The following is a 19,417-nucleotide window of genomic DNA, read 5'->3' as shown; positions in this document are numbered from 1 at the left end:
ATAATACTATCTTAATAACTAAGCTTTCCACATCTAAGTAAAGAATACTTCCCCAATCTATTCTAAGATATAATAGTAATGCCAAGGCAAGCTTACAGTTTTTTAGTAAGTCCTGTTTTCTTGGTGTCCAATGACTGCCCAGTACTTGACAAACAGCTCAGCACATGATAAACTGCTCAGTACTTGACAAACTGCAGTCTCAACTGTGTAATTTCAAAATATAACAGTCAGCTGTTTAAAAATATATTTTTCTGTCAATCAGCTGTTTAAATAATCTTTTAGCAACCAGGAACATTCTAATGACATAACTCACTGTGCAGCTGATTCTCCACAGTTAGTACTTTAGAATGTCCCTCTCAAACAGTTAGAAATGTATCAAAGCAGTGATGGATTCTTTAAACATTCTGTTTGAACAGGAAAATACTCAACATTTTAAAATGTATTTACATTTTCACAATTAGGCATGCTGGCATACAGTCCAAGTTAATCTGAGAATATGCACAAATCTCCCTCCAGACATGTTAATACATATGACAGTGTTTTCAGTTTCTTCACAGGTGGCAAGGCAAGAAAATCATAAGGCCCAGAATCCTACTGCAGGCATGAGGGTTTTTAATCAAGTTTAGGTCCTTTAGGTGCTTTGTCCTCCCAGTACAAACATTTAATGTTTACTAACGCTGAGTGACAAGCTACACTCAAAGTCCATATCTTATTTACATGGCCTGCTATGTGACAAGATGTAGGCAGATATCCAGCACAGTCAAAGAACTGTTGAAAAGCATAACATGGACTTTATGGACATTAAATCCATCTAAAGATGGGTAAAGTCATCTCTTATTTTCTTTCAGTTTGGTTCTTCCTTAGTTTCTTTGACCATTTAAAACATACACACAGAAACAACTGGTGGTAATACAGTAAAATGATGCATATTTAAGAATAGCTCTTACATGCTATCTTTAAATAGGGTACTTTATGCTAACAGCATAAGTGATACTTTCACTTGGCAGAGCTTCATTCTGTTGCAAAAAGGATGGCACCTTTGTTACTACTGATCAAGTCTCACCTAAATTAAGGCTAAGGTATACATACAACAACCTTGTGTCCTTAACAGGTAACATCAGTAATGTGCTATCTGGAAATTAGCCCAGGTGATTAAGGGAATGAGCTGTTATCATACTTCTTCCTGTATTCCTGGGTTTGATTTCATCAGCCTTCACTTCTCTGCTATAACTCTGTGGAAGTCAGTTAATCAGATGGTGCTCCCGGGGGTTACTGTTGAAAAGATAGTATTTCTGTGGACTTATCGCATTTTATATATGTATATACATATAACTATCTGGATCTAGGAATATTGAATGAAAGTTCAATAGTCCGAATCCACAATAACTGAGCGCACTTTAACAAAAGCGCTTTCACCAAAAAAGCACTTTCGTTAAAGTGCATTTGAAAAAAAAAACAATAAATCTTCTTTTATGTAGGGGGCAAACCCCCTGGGGGGCTGTGCCCCTGACACCCCCCTATTTTTATATTCTCACTCCAAGGTCACACTATAGTGGAGAAAAGGGAATTCTCCCTTAACCGCACCATAGTGCGACTGGCGCAACCAGCATACATAACCGAAAGTGCTGCTTTGGTGAACAGCGCTTTCAGTTATGTATGTTCGGTGATTTCTGCTTTGGCAGAAAGTGTCGCCGGGGATCAGTACAGATCCCATCTATATATATATATATATATATATATATATATATATATATATATATATATGGATCTAGGACACACAGACACTCCTGGGAAAGGCTGGAACAGACTCTTCAGCTGTGCCCCCTTTTGGCGCAGACTATAAGGTAGTAATTGCTGCCACCGACCACTAATATCATCTATTAATAAGGCCCTTACCAAAGGGTGTCCAATTTTAGTGGGAATAGTATTATCCAAATAGTAAGTCTGACCAGAACTTTTAAGGCTATTGGAGTAGGTTAGTACAGTATCACTAAATACATGCAAACTACTCTAGAGCTTAAATTATCTTGGCACAAAACAGCCACAGTTGAAAGGTTTAAAACATTTAATAATAAATAATAAAAACACAAGACAAATCTTCACGATTCAACACAGTGCTAGTCAAGAGTTCAGAAATCACAGGAAAGTGCTATGTTTTAAAACAATATTGTTGGATAGTCTGACATAAATATAGAAAACAGCTAGACTAACTCTGATTAAATTCCTATCTAACTCTAAGAACAATACTGTTCTAAATTCTACTCACATATAGAGCAGATGCAGAATGCTGGCGATGTCAGTTCTGAAGACAAATGCAAAACGCTCTCTCTTTCCCTGTGACATCTCTTAAATTGATAATACATCACTGCTGACTCATTTTTAGAGTACATCATTCTTGACACTTCTCTGGCTCCCAGGCTACCAGAAACTCTAAATTTACATTTCTTAGTAAGCTTGTACATGGTCAGGAAGCCACAGCAATAAAAGACATTATACATGTAAAATATAGCAATTAACTCTTGTCAACAGAAAGAATTCCTTCATCCAGACATCCCATCTCCAAGCCCTGAGATCAAACAGCCATAAAATGCTTTACCTTATCGGCTTTCTTTCAGTAGGGTGCACTGTGGTTGTATTTTTGAAGTTCAGAACATATTACACAATTTTTCTTACATTTAGTTTTCTTACATTTGTAAAACAGCCTGTGGATTATATTAATATTTAAAAAGACATAGAATTATCTACAAAATTCTATCTAGCTGGGCTGGCAGCCTTTCAGTTTTTTACATCCACCCCCCTGAGAACTCAAGCTTGCTTTTCAAGTGACCCTTGAGAAATGTTGCTTGAGATGGTTAGGTCTATCCGAGTATACCTCATTCCATTCCCTGTCTTTAGGGCCCATCTGAGTTGGCATTGCTAATCCCACTGCAGTGCTATACTGGCATAACATATGCTTGCAGTTCTAGGCTCCATCTTAGTAACTTAGCATTTTGTTGGCTGGCTTGTTGTAACCATGTTAGGGGATTCTAATCTGTAACTACAGTGAATTTCCTTGAACACAGATAAGGCTGAAGTTTCTGCAGTGCCCACACTATGCTAGACATTCCTTTTCTACAGCTGCATAGCATTCCTCTCTGGGTTGGAGCCTACAACTGAGATAAACCACTGGGTGCTCTTCTCCGTCTGAAGAAATCTGGCTAAGTACAGCCCCCACCCCATGGTTTGAAGCATCCACCTGCAGAAGAAATTCTTTGCTGTAATCTAGACTGGCTAATACAAAGGATCCTTTCAAAGCTTCTTTAAGCTTCTTGAATGCCTACACACATTCACATGCTGTGGTCCACACTACCTTATCTGGCCTGTTTTTCCTTGTCAGGTCTGTGAGGGGTGCAGCTATGGTGCTATAACTGGGGACAAACTTTCTGTAGTACCCTGCTGTCCCTAAGAATGCCCCCACCTGCTTTTTGGTAACAGGTGCAGGCCATGCCTAAATGGCTTCCACTTTGGCAGGATCTGACCTGATCTTACAACTCCCCACTCTATGTCCCAGGTAGAAGACCTCTGCCATATTCACCTGACATTTGCTCTGCTTAATGGTCAACCCTGCCCTCTGTAGTCTGCCCAGCACCTCCCTGACATGCTGAAGGTTTCCTTGCCAGGAATGGCTGTAGATGGTGATATCATCTAGGTAAGCAAGGGCAAACCCTCTTGCTCCTGCTAGGATATGATCTACCAGCTTCTGGAAAGTCACGGGGCATTTTACATCCCAAAAGGCATCTTTGTGAACTCATACAAGCCAAAAGGAGTCACAAAGGCTGACCTCTGTCTAGCACTGGGAGTCAAGGGTACCTGCCAGTAACACTTGGTAAAATCAATGGTGGTAAAATACATAGCCCCACCCAACTGCTTTAGGGCCTCATCTATCCTAGGCATGGGTTAAGCATCTGACTCTGTGTGACTATTTAATTTCCTGTAGTCCACACAGAAACTGGTGCTGCCATCCCTCTTTGGCACCAGCACCACTGGGGAAGCCCAGGGATTGTTGGACTCATGAATTACCCCTAGTTCCAACATCTCCTGTATCTCCTTCCTCAGAGTCTGTTTGACCCTCTCAGGCACCCTATAAAGGGCTTGCTTAATAGGTCTTTGGGGTGCTGTATCCACCTGGTGCTGCACCAGGTGGGTGCACCCTGGTTTCCCAGTGAACATGTCCACAAACTCTGTAACACTGCTCAGATTTCTTGAACCTGGGTAGGAGATAGCTGCTGGGACATTGCTAACCCTTCCACTGATGTGTCAGTCTGAGCCTCACTGAGGAGATCAATCACCATATTTCACTCAGACTCCTTCTGCAATTCACTGCAAATACTCAGCACAAGGGTCTCCCTATCATGATAGGGTTTCATCATGTTAACATGGTACAATTTGTGCTCCTGCTTCCTGCCTAGGTGTTCTACCATGTAGTTAACATCACTTACTTTTCTTACCACCTTGTATAGTCCCTCCCCAGCTGCTTGCAACTTGTTGTATCTGACAGGAAAGAGAACCCTTACTTGCTGCCCTACAGCATACTCTCTAGCTTGAGCATTCCTGTTATGCCAGACCTTTTTCTGTTGCTGGGATTCTGACAGGTTCTCCTGGGCCAAGTCCATGAGTTCCCTGAGCCTTGTTCTGAGGTTTGGGCATATGCCACAATAGACTCCTTGTGAGATTCACACTCAGCTTCCCACTTATTATGAATTAAATCTAAAGGGTCCCTCACCCTGTGCCCATACAAGCAACTCAAAGGGTGAAAAACCTCTGGATTCCTGGAGAACCTCTCTGTAAACAAACAACAGATGAGACAAATATTTGTCCCACTCCCTCTTAAACTGGTCTGCAAATGCCCATAGCATGAACTTGATTGTAGAGTTTAATCTCTCAACAAGCTCATTAGTCTGGGGATGATAGGGGGTGCCTTCAGGTGCTTCACCCCACAGTACTTCCACAGACAAGCCAGCAGGTCTGACATAAAATTGGCACCTCAGTCAGTTAGTATTTCCTATGGCAAACCTACCCTGCTAAAATTCTCTAACAAAGCATTTGCCATGTTTTCTGCCTCAATGGAGGACAAAGCCACTGCCTCAGGGTATCTTGTAGCATAGTCTACTACCACTAGGATATCTCACAGTATCCATAGCTACCCTCTGAAATGGGTCCTCAATCAGAGGCAAAGGCATCAAATGAGATCTCACCTTGCCTCCTGCCATGCCTACCTTTTGGCACTGCTCACAGGTCCTGCAGTACCCTGTTACATCTCTGGAAATTTCAGGCCAATAGACGTTCTGCATAATACGTCTTTTTGTATGTTTTATGCACATATAACCTGCAAAGGGAATATCATAGGCTATGGCTAGAAGTGACAGATGGTAGGCTGTAGGCACTACCAACTACTGTATCCTCTCACCTTCTAGCCCTCCCTCAGGGGTCCACTCTCTATACAGTAACCCTTTGTCCCAGTATACAAATTCCCCATTCCCTTGAAAATCAGGTGCCTCATTAGCTACCTGCCTCAGGCCTTGCAATGTAGGGTCTGAGAGCTGAATCTGTCTCAATTCTCTCTTTGTAACCCTATCCAGCTCCCCTTCCACAGAAAGTCTGGCATCCTCTGACAGTGATGTCTCACTGTCAGTCTGGGTACTACTACTCACCTCTACCTTTGTCATCACTCTGTCCAAGGGACCACAAGCAGCTTTGGCTCACCTTCATTCTCACTGCTACAGCGTAGCTCCCTCCCTGAAGTAACCACCTCACCAGTCCTAGCTCCAAGTGTGCGGCCTGTCTAGGTCTGCCCCAGGCTACATGACCCACATGCTTGTCCCCAGGTCTGACTGCATGCAACTGCATGAGCACATGGTACTGCATTATCAAAATCATTCCTTATCAGGACATCTGCAGGGATAGCCTCAAACACACCTACTTGCTGGCTTCCTTTTCCACCCTTCCAGTCAAGGTGAATCCTAGTGAAAGGTATTTGGAATGAAGTCTCTCCTAAAGCTCTGACTGGAGTAGACTGCCCAGGTAAGTAGTGCTCCTCTGTAACCATTGCAGGCTTCACAATGGTTATGTCATCAGCTGTGTCTCTCTTAGCAATGGTCTCTTTGCCTTTCACTACGATAGGATATAACCTCTTGTGGTAGTTTGGAACCCTTGTTTTCTTTAGACAAATTACTGCTGGCATTTTGCCTTTTCCACTTACTGACTGTTTTACCTTTTGTTCCCCACCTTGCCTCCATGGACATCTGTATGCCACATGGTCCCACTGGTTGTATTCAAAACATTTAACTCTAGGTCCTGGTTGTGTACCTGGACTAGTGGCTTCCCCTGCTACTGGCAGATTCTGTTGGGGCAGTCTGGGCTGCCCACCATGGGTTCCTTTAGACCCATGAGCAGTACTGGGGGTCCCTTTCCTGTGCAGGGATGCCCTGCTTGCTAGGTATAGGTCTCCCTTCTTCCCCAACTCATCTGAAGTAGCACATTGTCTATCAGCTAACCAGATCCTCATCTCCTCAGGCAAAGTGCTAAGGGCTTGTTCTCCCACCCAAAGGTATGCCAGCCCTTCAAAAGTGGTGACCTGACATCCACTCACCCACCTATGAAAATAAGTGCTCAGCTCAGCCCCATATTCACACATACTTTCATCTGCATTGTCTCTATGCCCACAAAACCTTTTCTTATAAGCTTTAGGTGTTAGCTTAAAAAATTCTAACAGACAATTCTTAGCAGTATAATCAAAATATCCACAATCAGAAAATTTAGACAACGCTGTTACAGCTTTACCATGGAGTAAAGGGGTCAGGAACTGTACCCAGAGCCTTTGGTCAACATCATATTGTTTACATACCCTCTTAAACAGGTAAATGCAACAATCAAAAGTATCTCCCTCTGTAAACTGCGGAAGAAATGTATTGATCTTTTGTGCTTCTGGGGTCTGGTTACTCCCTTCCCCATTACCTCCATGATGCTGGCAAAGAGTCAGCATCTCCTTTTCATGCTGCCTGTGCCTCTCCTTCTCCACAGCTTCCATTTCAAAATGCCTGGCCTCCAACTCAAGTCTCTTTCACTCCAGATGGATTTTTAGGTCCTCTGCAGAAAGGTTGAGCCATCCATTCCCTAAGTATTGTACATCTCCACGCCCAGTCTGATCTCCTGATTTCTGTTTTCTGATGTAGCTATGACCAAAACTGCAATTATGTCTGCCTTAGTCAGGTTTCCATGCACCAGTGCCTTAGCCTGGCACATCTCAGCCAACTGGCTCCTTGTCACACAAACACACACACACACACACACACACACACACACACACACACACACACACACACACACACACACACACACACACACATTTTACCTTTTGATTTATATACAAACATGCTGACACTCCTGGGGAAGGCTGGCACAGGCTTTCCAGCTGTGCCCCCTTTCGGACCAGACTATAAGGTAGTAATTACTGCCACCAACAACTAATATCAGCTACTAATAAGGCTCTTACCAAAGGGTGTCCAATTTTACTGTGCAATACTATTATCTAAATAGTAAGGTTGACCGGACCTTTTAAGGCTATTGGAGTGGCTTAGTACAGTATCACTAAATATATGCAAGTACTCTAGGGCTTAAATTTTCTCTACACAAAACAGCTACAGCTGAAAGGTTTAAAAATATTTAATAATAAATAATAAAAACAAGATAAATCTTTTCAAGTCAACACAGTGCTAGTCAATAGCTCAGAAATCACAGGAAAATGCTTTAAAACAATATTCTTGGATAGTCTGACATAAATATAGAAAACAGCTAGAATAACTCTGACTAAATTCCTATCTAACTTTAAGAGCAATACTGTTCAAAATTCTACATACATATAGAGCAAAGGCAGAGTGCTGGTGATGTCAATTCTGAAAACAAATGTAAAATGCTCTCTCTTTCTCTATGAGATCTCTTAAATTGATAATACATCACTGCTGACTCATTTTAGATTACATTATTCTTGACACTTCTTTGGCTGCCAGGCTACCAGAAACTCAAAATTTACATTTCTTAGTAAGTTTGCACCTGGTCAGGAAGCCACAGCAATAAAAGACATTATGCATGCAAAATCTTGCAATTAACTCTTGTCCTAAGACAGTAGAAATAATTCCTTCATCCAGACATCCCGTCTCCGAGCCCTGAGATCAAACAGTCATAAAATGCTTTACTTTATCAGTTTTCTTCCAGCAGGTTGCACTGTGGTTACATCTTTGCTGTTCAGAACATATAACACAGTTTTTCTTACATTTAGTTTTCTTACATTTGTAAAACAACCTGTGGATTATATTAATATTTACAATGACATAGAAGTATCTACAAAATTCTTTCTAACTGGACTGGCAGCCTTTCAGTTTTTCTCAACCACCACCTCCTCCCTCCATTTTTGTATTTAATTCAATGTCATTCGTGTGCTTCATACTTGCATGATTGAGCATTTATGGTCTGAATGGTTGTGTTGTGATGTTTCTTAGTATAAGCTACACACACACACACACACACACTTAAAAAGAAGGATAATATATATACTCATAGATGTATTGACACACATACTACTAAAGATTATTGCATGTTTCACTTTCTTTGTTGAACATCCTAGGTTAGAATTGTCTTCTGCTGAAGTGTTTTTTTCATCAGCTCATAATTTTCTCCTTCTTCAGAAAACCACAAATGAAGAACTGCAGTAGATATAGTAGATATGTCAGGCCTGTAGCATACAGAGATCTCATATAGAAGCTTTTCTGTCAGTAATGCATTGCTGTTATTCCAGCACACAGATGTCCTTAATGTTATCCATTCTAGTGGTAAGTTTCAGGGCAGCACAGTGCATGCTTCTAGTAATGGAAGTTATGTCTGCAAACCTCAGAATCATGGATCTTGAAAAGTGTCAGTACAATGCTCTAACTGTTGTTTGGTGGAAATTAATCCATATTTACACATGTAGGATCTTTAAAAAAGTTATATCTCAAAAATAGCCACATAGTAAATATGTCTTTCTACACAAAATGTTTTAAAGAATGTTGTTTCTGAAGTGTTTCAATTTTCTTTGCAGTCAATATCACCATAGTATAGACTCTGGACTTTTACAAAATGGAAGGCATTAAGATTAAATGCATTGTAAGTACGGTTCAGTAAATGATTGTCTGCAAGCTATATCTCACTTTGCATAGCCACCTGTAGATTTTCTTTTTGCATGCATTTCACATGTGTTTTTCTGCTGCCTTTCTTAACTGCAGCACAGTTAGTTATACAAACAGTAGTATATGTCATTGCTAAATTCTCACTTGTACTGGTGACCAAGTGTAGCAAAAGTACAGTGCAAGCATGATTGAGAAAGAAAGAGCAGTACGGGATAGACATAGAGGGTAGATGATGGGTCGTAATAATAGATACAAGAAGCCTATTAATGTTAGCACCACGAACATGAGGAAAACTAAAACGTCAAAATAACTTTAAGTAGAAAAAGGGTACCACTAGCTGAAAAAAAGCAGCAGTTTTTCTCTCTGTAATCAAGGAACAAAGCCAGATCATGAGTATTGTATTCTGTCATGCACACCATATTTATTCAAGGTTACAGAAAATCTGGATGTGGTCCAGGTGAGTCAGAGAATGCAAATGTTTTTTTTTTTTAAGGCAGTTGTCATTTTACGTAGCAGTCTGTCTAATAGAAATCCTCTTAGCAACTTGACTAACGTATCCAAATAAGAAGTGTGTATGTGCATGTGTGTGTTTGCGTGTATTTTTGTCTGTGCAAACAGGCTGTGACTTTCCCATACATGTTGAAGCATTTAATGGTTACAAAGGTAACCCATTCCATCCACAGAAGCTTCACAGATGTCATTTATACTGCTGTCTTATTTAGCAATGCTAGTCACAGAGTTAGAGTAACAGCATTAAGTGCTTATAAACCATGAGTTACTGTTCTGGAATGTCATGTAAGTTTCCTGCCATGTGCAAGGGCACTGTGGTATGGCATTAGTATTACTGTAAGTTTACTGACATCAGAGAGCCATTTCATGAGTGTTTAATAATAAGGAAGTACTATGCAGTACTTGTGCTTGCAGAGTTTCATACTAACTGCTCTGTAATCTAGCACCATGCAGAGCAGAATATGTAGACAGCTGAAAAAACTCAGAAGCAGTAGCAAAAAACATATTTATCACAACTTTAACAAGGTAAAAAAGTCTCTTGATCAGAGAGGTAATTTTTTTTCATTACACTTTGTAATATGGTCCTTACAAACTGTTACTGGTTTTGGTATTAATTATGCAATGAAAGGCACAGAAAACTATCCAGATGAATGGTTAATGCAGGCAGCAGACAAACACATAGGTAACATATCTGAAAGAAAGAGTGTACTATATAGAAACTTATATTGATCAGCAGTCATTTCAAATTACTATCTTTGCATGTTTTCCATTTCTTGCATATATATCTGCTTCTTCCAGTTATGAAAATGGAATTGAACAATTTATGTAATTTCAGAGAAATGATGATTGTTAAAAAGAAACAATGGGTATACTGCTTGCAAAAAAATGTCACCGTCATTTTTTTATAATGATTAATGCGTACCTGTGTCATGCTTTCAGTCACGATTTAATAAAAATGTTTATTAAATAAGGGATCCTACATCATGGCTTGATGTGTGATCTTTCATTGTGAAAGACACATAATGCCCTTCTAGCTTCCTCAGCTAATGAGTCTTCACTGCCCAGGTTTCTATACCAGACAGTAGCACTAGTCGCACCACTGTTTTGTACACCGTACTTCACAGCTTCTTTGGCATTCTTCTGTTGTACACTGTTCCTGACACTCTGTGCCAGTTGACAGCAGACACTCTGATTCTAGCTTTGATTACGTCATTCAGATTTCCCTTCTTCTCGACCACCCCTCCAAGATATGCAAAGTCATTAACCTGTTCCACTATTTTCCTTCTATCTCAATATTCATCTTCTTCCAGTTTCTTCCATTTGCTGCCATTATACTTGTTTTACCTCTACTCAGTTTCATTCAATGTGCCTTCAGTTTTCATTCCATTTCCCTATCATTTGTTGAAGTTCTTCTACAGAGTCTGCCTGTAAGGCCACGTTATCTGCATACAATAGCTTTTTTGATCTGTCCACTCTGACCTGTTTGCTAATGTAGTCCATCACCAGTATGAACACCAATGGGCTCTGAGCTGAATCCTGATGCAAATCCAATCCCACTGGGAACCCATCTGTGAAAATAAACATTGTTTGTACTTGTGTTATTGGGTCTTTGTACATAACCTGCACTAATTCTACCATTGATTCTGGGACTTCAAACCAGTGAAGGACTGCCCATATCTGCATTCTTAGGACCTTGTTATATGCTTTCTCCAAATCACAGAATGATATTTGGAGTATTTTCTCCTCTCTAGATTCTTCTCAATTATCTGTAAACAGTAGGTTGGTTGGGCTGCATCAAGCTCTGAATCCAAACTGCTCACATCCCATCTTACTTTCTTTTACTCTGCATATTCTTTTATCAAGCCCTCTCTCAAGAACTTTAATATAGTGTGACAGAAGTTTAATACCACTATACTGCTGTCATACCTCTCAACCTGCAGACAGCAAAACTAGGAATAAACACCCTTGAAAAATAGGAGCATGAAATTAAAACTGTCGTTATCTAATTGGCGTAACACTTCAATATAAAATAACACAATATCACTTCTGGTTTCCAGTAAAAATGTGGGATACAACTCAGAAAAAAAATAGAAAATAGAGTGACAGAAATGATGGAAACTATAATCAGATTATCAAAGAGATATTGTAAAATCTGTAGACTTAAATGAACCATATTGCAAAATTTTACCACACAATGTAATTTCATTTTACTTTAAAAAAAGGGAGTTGTAAGATGTGTGTCATGTTTCTTTAAATTATCATTGCCACTAGTTTATTAGTCATGTGGTGTGGTTTTCTGTGTACCAGACAACTTCAAAAATCAGAAAACTGCATGAGGGGGTCAATCAAACCTGAAAATAGGGGCATGCTGTGCTTGGGTAAATCAGGACTATAAATAGGAATGTTCCTCCAAAATAGAGACAGTTGAGAGGTCTGCTGCCCATGGTTGTGGATGTCTCCTTTGTTCTTGTACACTGGCACAAGACTGCTTATTCTCCAGTCATTTGGGATGTTCCTTTCTCTCCATACTGCTATGAGAACCCTCTGGAGCCATTTCTCCTCTAACCAATATCGTGATCATATCTGCTGTGACTTCATCTGCTTTTGTTGCTTTTCCTAGAGTGTGATTTTTTACTCCATATTCCATTCATGCAGCTAGATAATAAGAGTATCAGGTCACCCCTGAAAAAGAGATCACATGACCATGATGGATCTTTACCTCACAAACACACACATACTCATATGGATATATACTAATAATAACAATCTAAGCAACAGTAAATCAATGTCTTTTGGCTTCTCCTGTTAGGGGTCACCACAGCGGATCACCAGTCCACAGAATGAGTGGCAGTGGAAGTTTTACTGTGTTGAGTTGCCAGCCCAGCTCCCAACCTTCACAGAAGGCACACACACACACACACACACACACACACACACACACACACACACACACACACACACACACACACACACACATGCACGCACGCACGCACGCACACACACACACACACACACACACACACACACCTATTGCATGTCTTTAAAACTCACTTGACCACAGGGAGGACATGCAGACTCCACACAGAAGGCACTCCAGCAGAGAATCCAACCAGATAGGCTCTTGCTGCGAGGTAACAATACTAACCACTGCACCACCGCATGATCTCCCCTTAGAAGAAATTTGATATGAAGTGTGTTAGAACTTTTGAGGTTTCATAATATGCAGTAAATCAAGGCATTGTCAGCATTGCCTTACAATGTCAGTGTTAACCTAGTTTGTCTGCCATTTTATATCATTCACTTGTATGAGAATGGGTAGGATAGTAAATCAGCTCATCTCTGCATGTTTGCATGTATGTATGCATGCATGTAGGTGGCTATAAGTGTGTGTGTGTGTGTGTGTGTGTGTGTGTGTGTGTGTGTGTGTGTGTGTGTGTGTGTGTGTGTGTGTATGAGTGCTTGCTTGTATGCACATGTGTCAGTTTGTATGTGCATCTGTATCTGTATGCGGACATGAGCATGTGTGTGTATATGTGTATGTGTGCATATGTGTGTGTGTGTGTGTCTCTGTACTTGTTTTCATGCACAGCTGTGTGCGTTTGTGTTTGTATGTGGACATGTGCATGTGTGTGTGTGTGTGTGTGTGTGTGTGTGTGTGTGTGTGTGTGTGTGTGTGTGTGTGCTTGTGTGTGTATGTGTGTGTGTGTGTGTGTGTGTGTGTGTGCTTGTTTGTAGCATGTGTCAGCTTGTGTGTGCGTCTGTGTCTGTATTTGGATGTGTGTGTGTGTGTGTGTGTGTGTGTGTGTGTGTGTGTGTGTGTGTGTGTGTGTGTGTGTGTGTGTGTGTGTATACATATGTATTTGCATGTATGTAGCAGTGTGTGCATATTTGTATCTGTTTAGCTATGATTAATGGGATTATGCTGTCTATAGATATGCAGAGCTTTTGAGAGCATGATGTCTGCTAACTACTTACAGTAGGAATTTCAGTATTCTGTATACATGCTTTACTTCCAAATTTATCATAAGCTTGATGGAATTATCCACTGACATCAGCCTTTCAACAATGCAAGATTGTTCATAAAATCACTTCAGTATCCATACACAGCTGCACATCAGTGCTTAGATTGTTAATCTGTTTACCTTGACGTTCACCCACTACATTCAGACTGTGGAGGCAAAATTCTCAAGCTACAGAGCAGTTTCAAGTTTTGCAAGCCTGATTTTTTCAGTGTACTGTTCCAATGCATACATCTTGCATGGAAGTCAGTAGTACAAGTACTGCATCTTTTAGAGTCAGGTATTTATTTACTAACCGTTCTAAAAAGACTTTCCTGTTTCTTCATTAGCACAGTTCACATTTAGGACTTGCCCTCACCTAGTGGAATTGTAACTACTTTACAAGACAATTAAAAGAAATGCCAGCAAAAAATGTTAATGATGCACAGTTTTCTGGAAATTTTAAGGTTAAACTAGAGTGTAAAGAAGCTTTGTGGCAGATTCTGCTAAATGCAGATGAGCCTCCTGGGCTAAATGATGTTATTAACATCAAGTGCTTTTTACAAGCACAAAGATTATAAATTCATAAATTTGTGTTTTGGACAGCGTAAATGTGGAAATCATTTTTCTTCTTAACACAGTATTTTTACAAAGTATGTATACACAATATTTTTATTGTTTAGTAAACAAAGTACTTTAAAGTAAGGTATTTTTATTATGAAGAAATTTTATATAAAAAATGTTTGTGTATCAGACAGTCGTCAGTTAGGTCACATGGTTTGTTCAAAATGATACTTATATGGCAATTAAGTTTGTAAAGGTTATTCTGAAGAAGTTCATGGTGAATTAAAAGTGAATGAAACGCGTTAAAACTATTTTGACTTCTGACTTTTTGCGACACTCCAGTCATTTACTGGCATTTCTTTTAATTGGTTTTTGTGTGTGTGGTTTAAAAGTTTTATACTTTGCAAGACAAGTTTGAGTAAAACCTTACCTTTAGTGCACATTGTTCTGGAATTTGTCCCTATGTGGACTCCATGTCAATTCAAGATGATAGTATGGTGGTATTGGGTTAGGAGGGTGGCCTAATGGTTAAGGTGTTTGCCTTACAAACACAAAGTGCAAGGTTTGAGTCTCACAAGGGATAATTGGCTAGGCTTAAAATGGTTTGCAAGGGCAGTTAGCTTAGTACTAATCTATGAACCTATGACTGCACAGGATGTACTGGGGCCTGGCAATCTGTCAACATGGATAATTTAATTTACTACTGATAGGTTTGTAGGAACCCTAATTGGTTGAATGCAACTTTCTGCATGATTAACAGGTCTACTATACTGGCTGTCTAATAGTAAAAACAAACGTCTTATAAATAAAAACAGTCATTAAAATTGTCTGTGAAAAACATATAGCCCCATTCACTAAAAATGTATCTATAAACTATAATGAAGCTGCCTTGGTGTACCTTCACAAGCTATATAACCATTGCAAATACATCTCAAAAAACACATGATATACCTCAGTGGAACATGGAGGCAAACCAGCAACTAATAAAATCCCAACCACTACATTTTGGCCTCAGCAAGATAAAACAGAACACTAGCAAGAAATATTCAATCCAAAATTAAGTTTATTGCATTATACGTGAGTAGGTGCAATATGCTATTTGGAATCACACTGAAATGGGTTCTACTTTTGAAAATTCCATATCTCTTTGGAGATTAGTGCATGTGCACTTTGTGTACTGGTGACATTCCCATAGTAATTAAGGCTGGTATAATTCTATTTTTATTCAGTCAGTGATGAAACACTGTACTTTCCTGACTCAACATACTGCATTGCAAAAATGAAGCAGTACTGCTAGGTGATTTCAGTAATCCTTAACAAAGTATATTGTCTGAAACTGAAAACTGGAAACAAATGTACAAGGCTAGGTACACACAACTAATTTCCTCACTAAAAATAACAAATCACAGGACTTGTGCCACCAACATTAGGATTAAGATTTTGAAAAAAAAAATTCTAAACAACTTCATAACAATGGGCATCCTAGCAAAGCATCAAAGGGACCACCAATGATCCTTTGCAGTATGGCATAGTAATGAATCAACATACCAAACAGAAATGAAAGGCATCAGAAATCTGAAAAATATATCACCTTATCATGTAGAAAAGGATCTGTGTCTAATGACTGGTCATGTCACTAGTCACATCGCTTGTCTAGATGATGCTCAACTATTCAATGTTGAATGATGAGTGAAGGCATGATAGCAGTTTAACAGATAGTTTATTGTACACCTGACATAGCTGCTTCTGCGTGCACATTTTACATCTTGCTTGTAATGCATGCTCAGTACAGTAAACTTAATACCACCCCTGACCTGGAAACTTCCTTCAACTACGGTGGCTGATAAGGTACAGACAACAAAGCAAAGCACACTGTTCTACATCATCCCTCTTTACTTTGTGCCTATTGCAAATATATGCACAGATCTACATAGATATTTCTTGAAACATATTCAATAATTAGACATTGTATAAAGAATTCAAAATTGGCTATCTGGCTACAAATGCAATTTACTGTGCATATTTAGGATTTGGTTTGCAGACTCGTCCAGCTCTTGTCACATATAAATTTTGGGTAGAATTAGAAACAGGACCTGCCTTGAGATTTATTTGATGCAGAAACCTCATCTGATATGTCAGAATTAAACAAACAAGACTACCCATTTTCTGGAAGTTGATTAGTTAGTGACTTTATTTATTTATTCATTGACATTTGGTGACCGGGAAAGTCCGAATGGGTCAGAAACCCATTTTCAACAGAGGCACAGGGAGAAAAGCTCCAAACAGTGTAGACATAGATAGAACAATATATCATCAAAGTTTATATACTAGTATTTTTACAAAAGCAGTAAATATATCAAGTATGTACATCATCATATTCAACATTTCATGTTATAGATTTGTGTAGCAAACATTTGGTAACTATGAATGTATATGACAATTTTACAATTTAAATAATGTTACAAGAGGTGTTTGAGAGAGGAAAGTAATATTAAGACTTTAAGGTTAGTGGGGGAATAGAAGTAAAAGAGAAAGCGTAATAGGAAGGAGGGATATGTCACAGGAGATTGTGAGTTGAGTTAAGCTGAGCAGCTGTAAAGAAGGGGGAGATTTTGTTAGTGGTTAATATACTGTAAGCTGAGGAATTAGAGGGGTGAGCAAGGAAAAAAAGTTATAGGGATGCTGGAGGGGTGTGTTAAAGTGGAAGTGGGAAGAGGACATAGAGATGTGGAAGAGAAATATCATCTTGAGCAAAGGCAGGTCCAGGAATTGTAGAGGTAGCTTTTTACTGTAAGTTTAAACTTCTTGGAGTTGTCTATACTGGTAACAGTATTTGGTAGGTTGTTCTATAGTTTAGCTATGGTGTACGAGTAGAGACACTCACCTGCTCTTTTATTGGGTTTGTGTGTGTCTATTAGTTGTCTATTGTTTGAACAAAGGTTTCTGGTGGGAATGTAGCTGGGGAGGATGGATTTTTCAGGCTCAACCGTTGTCAAGTTTAAGTGCTAATTTTTGTGCAAATGTTAGTTGTACGTATTCAAGATTGTTTGGGAATTCTAGCCAGTTTAGTTCTCTAAGGGCATTGCAGTGGTGGGTGTGGTAGGATGAGCCAGTGGCAAATTTAGCAATCTTATAGAAACAAGACTCAAGTTTTGTTTTGAAAGAGGCATATAGATTAGTGAAAATGAGAGCACCATATTTTAGAAAGTATGCATTTGCTAGTGTATTTTTAATATTTGGGTTCATAAAGTTTTTATGTCAATATAGGGTTCCTAATTTAAAATTGTTTTTTAATGGCATTTAGGATGGAACTGAAATCACTAGTACATGTGGTCTGTTGTGGCTTTGGCTCTGAGACAGGCAAAACGTGTTGAGATTTTTTTTTTCTATAGTCTACACCTTCTGATTGAACTATGTAAGACCTTGGTTCAACACAAATGTCTTTTACGATTCTCACATGATCATGACCTTTCAAAGTTTGCATTTTGACAACTTCACCTTGCAATAATGGTCAAAGAGGTTTACTGGTGTTGTCGTAGTATACCTTTTGCGAATGATGTTTTTTCTATAGTTGAGCTTTGACTACCTCATTGTTGTTTGTGATTGACATTTGTTGACTGGAAGAGTTGTTCGTGTTTGTCTTGACATCAGTCTTTGAGCTGGTGAACCAACCATCTGGTCATGAGGAATGTTTCAAAGATTCAGTAAATTAAGGAATGCATCAGTTCCTTTCTTTTCCTTTTGGAGTTTTGAATTATGAACTGCATAATCAGCTAAACCATTAGCTTGTGTATATTCTGGAATATTGGTTACATGAATGAAATCCGAAGATCTAACAAATTCTTTAAAAAGTTGACAAGTAGATTGTGCACCGTTATCCAATATGACTTTATGCTGATTTCCATAAACTGAGAAATGCCTCTTTAGTTTTGTAATCACTGCAATAGATAACAAGTTATGAAGTAAGTCAACTTTGAACCAACCAGAGGATAACTTTACTAATACTAGATAGTGTTGACCATTCCATTCAAAAATGTATACAGCAACTGTGGACCATGATAAATCAGGGATTGGGTGTAGTTGAAGAGGGTCTTTCTGCTGATGTGGTTTACTACTGTTGCAAACTGAACAGAAATATGTGTCTCTTTCAATATCTTTGGATGTTAAGGGCCAAAACACAATCTCTCTTGCCTTACTTTTAGTTGATTCAGTGCCTGCGTGACCTCTGTGCAGGATTGTTATGTACTCCTTTTGCAATGATTTAGGAACTACCACTTTTAAACCTTTCATAATGGTACCATCTTCCACAATGAGTTCATGTCTGTATGGGAGATACTGCTGAAGTTCAAGTGGCAAATTTATCTGACGTGTTGGCCATCATTGGTTATTAACATTACTCAGTCTTTGAAACACTGGGTCTTTAGCGGTATGGTTTCTTAGCTCATCAATCCATGATGATGATGAAATGTATTTGACTTCCATAACTTCAAAATCTCCTGGCTCATTTACATGCTGCTCAGACACTTTCTGGGTGCTCAAGGCAAAGCATCTGCGAGATATACGTGTTTGCTTTCTTGTAGACAATACTGAAATTGTATTTTTGCAGTTGTAATCTTGCTGGAGTGGTATGTATTGGTTTGTTCAAAATCATTACCAATGGCTGATGATCTGTTTTGATCTGAATTGGTCTTTTGTATATATAGTCACTGAATTTTGAGCATTCAAACACAACTACAAGAAGCTTCTTTTCAATTTGTGCATAATGCATTTCTGTTGGAGTCAAAGTATGAGATGTATATGCAACTGGAATGCCTTCCTGAAGACATGCTGCAACAAGACCATATTGAGAAGCATCACAAGAGAGAGTCACAGGCTTATGGACATCATAGTAGCTCAGTGTAGGCAGACTGGAAGTTTTCTTTTTCAAAGTATCAAATGCTTCTTCATGCTGCTCATACCAAGACCATTGTATATATTTGCATGTGAGCTCACGTAATGGTGCAGAAAGCTCACTAAGGTTAGGAATCAATGTTCACAAATAGTTAATCATACCCAGAAAAAGCTGTAAAGATGTAACGTTTTCTGGAACTGGCATTTCATTGATTGTTGTTACTTTTGATGGATCAGCTGATTTGAATTTAGGAC

Source organism: Protopterus annectens, chromosome 3.part1, assembly GCF_019279795.1.
Source record: "Protopterus annectens isolate FY-2018-M chromosome 3.part1, PAN1.0, whole genome shotgun sequence".
Taxonomy (NCBI): Eukaryota; Metazoa; Chordata; order Ceratodontiformes; family Protopteridae; genus Protopterus; species Protopterus annectens.
The sequence above is the reverse complement of the archived record's forward strand: the minus strand, read 5'-3'. Positions refer to the sequence as shown.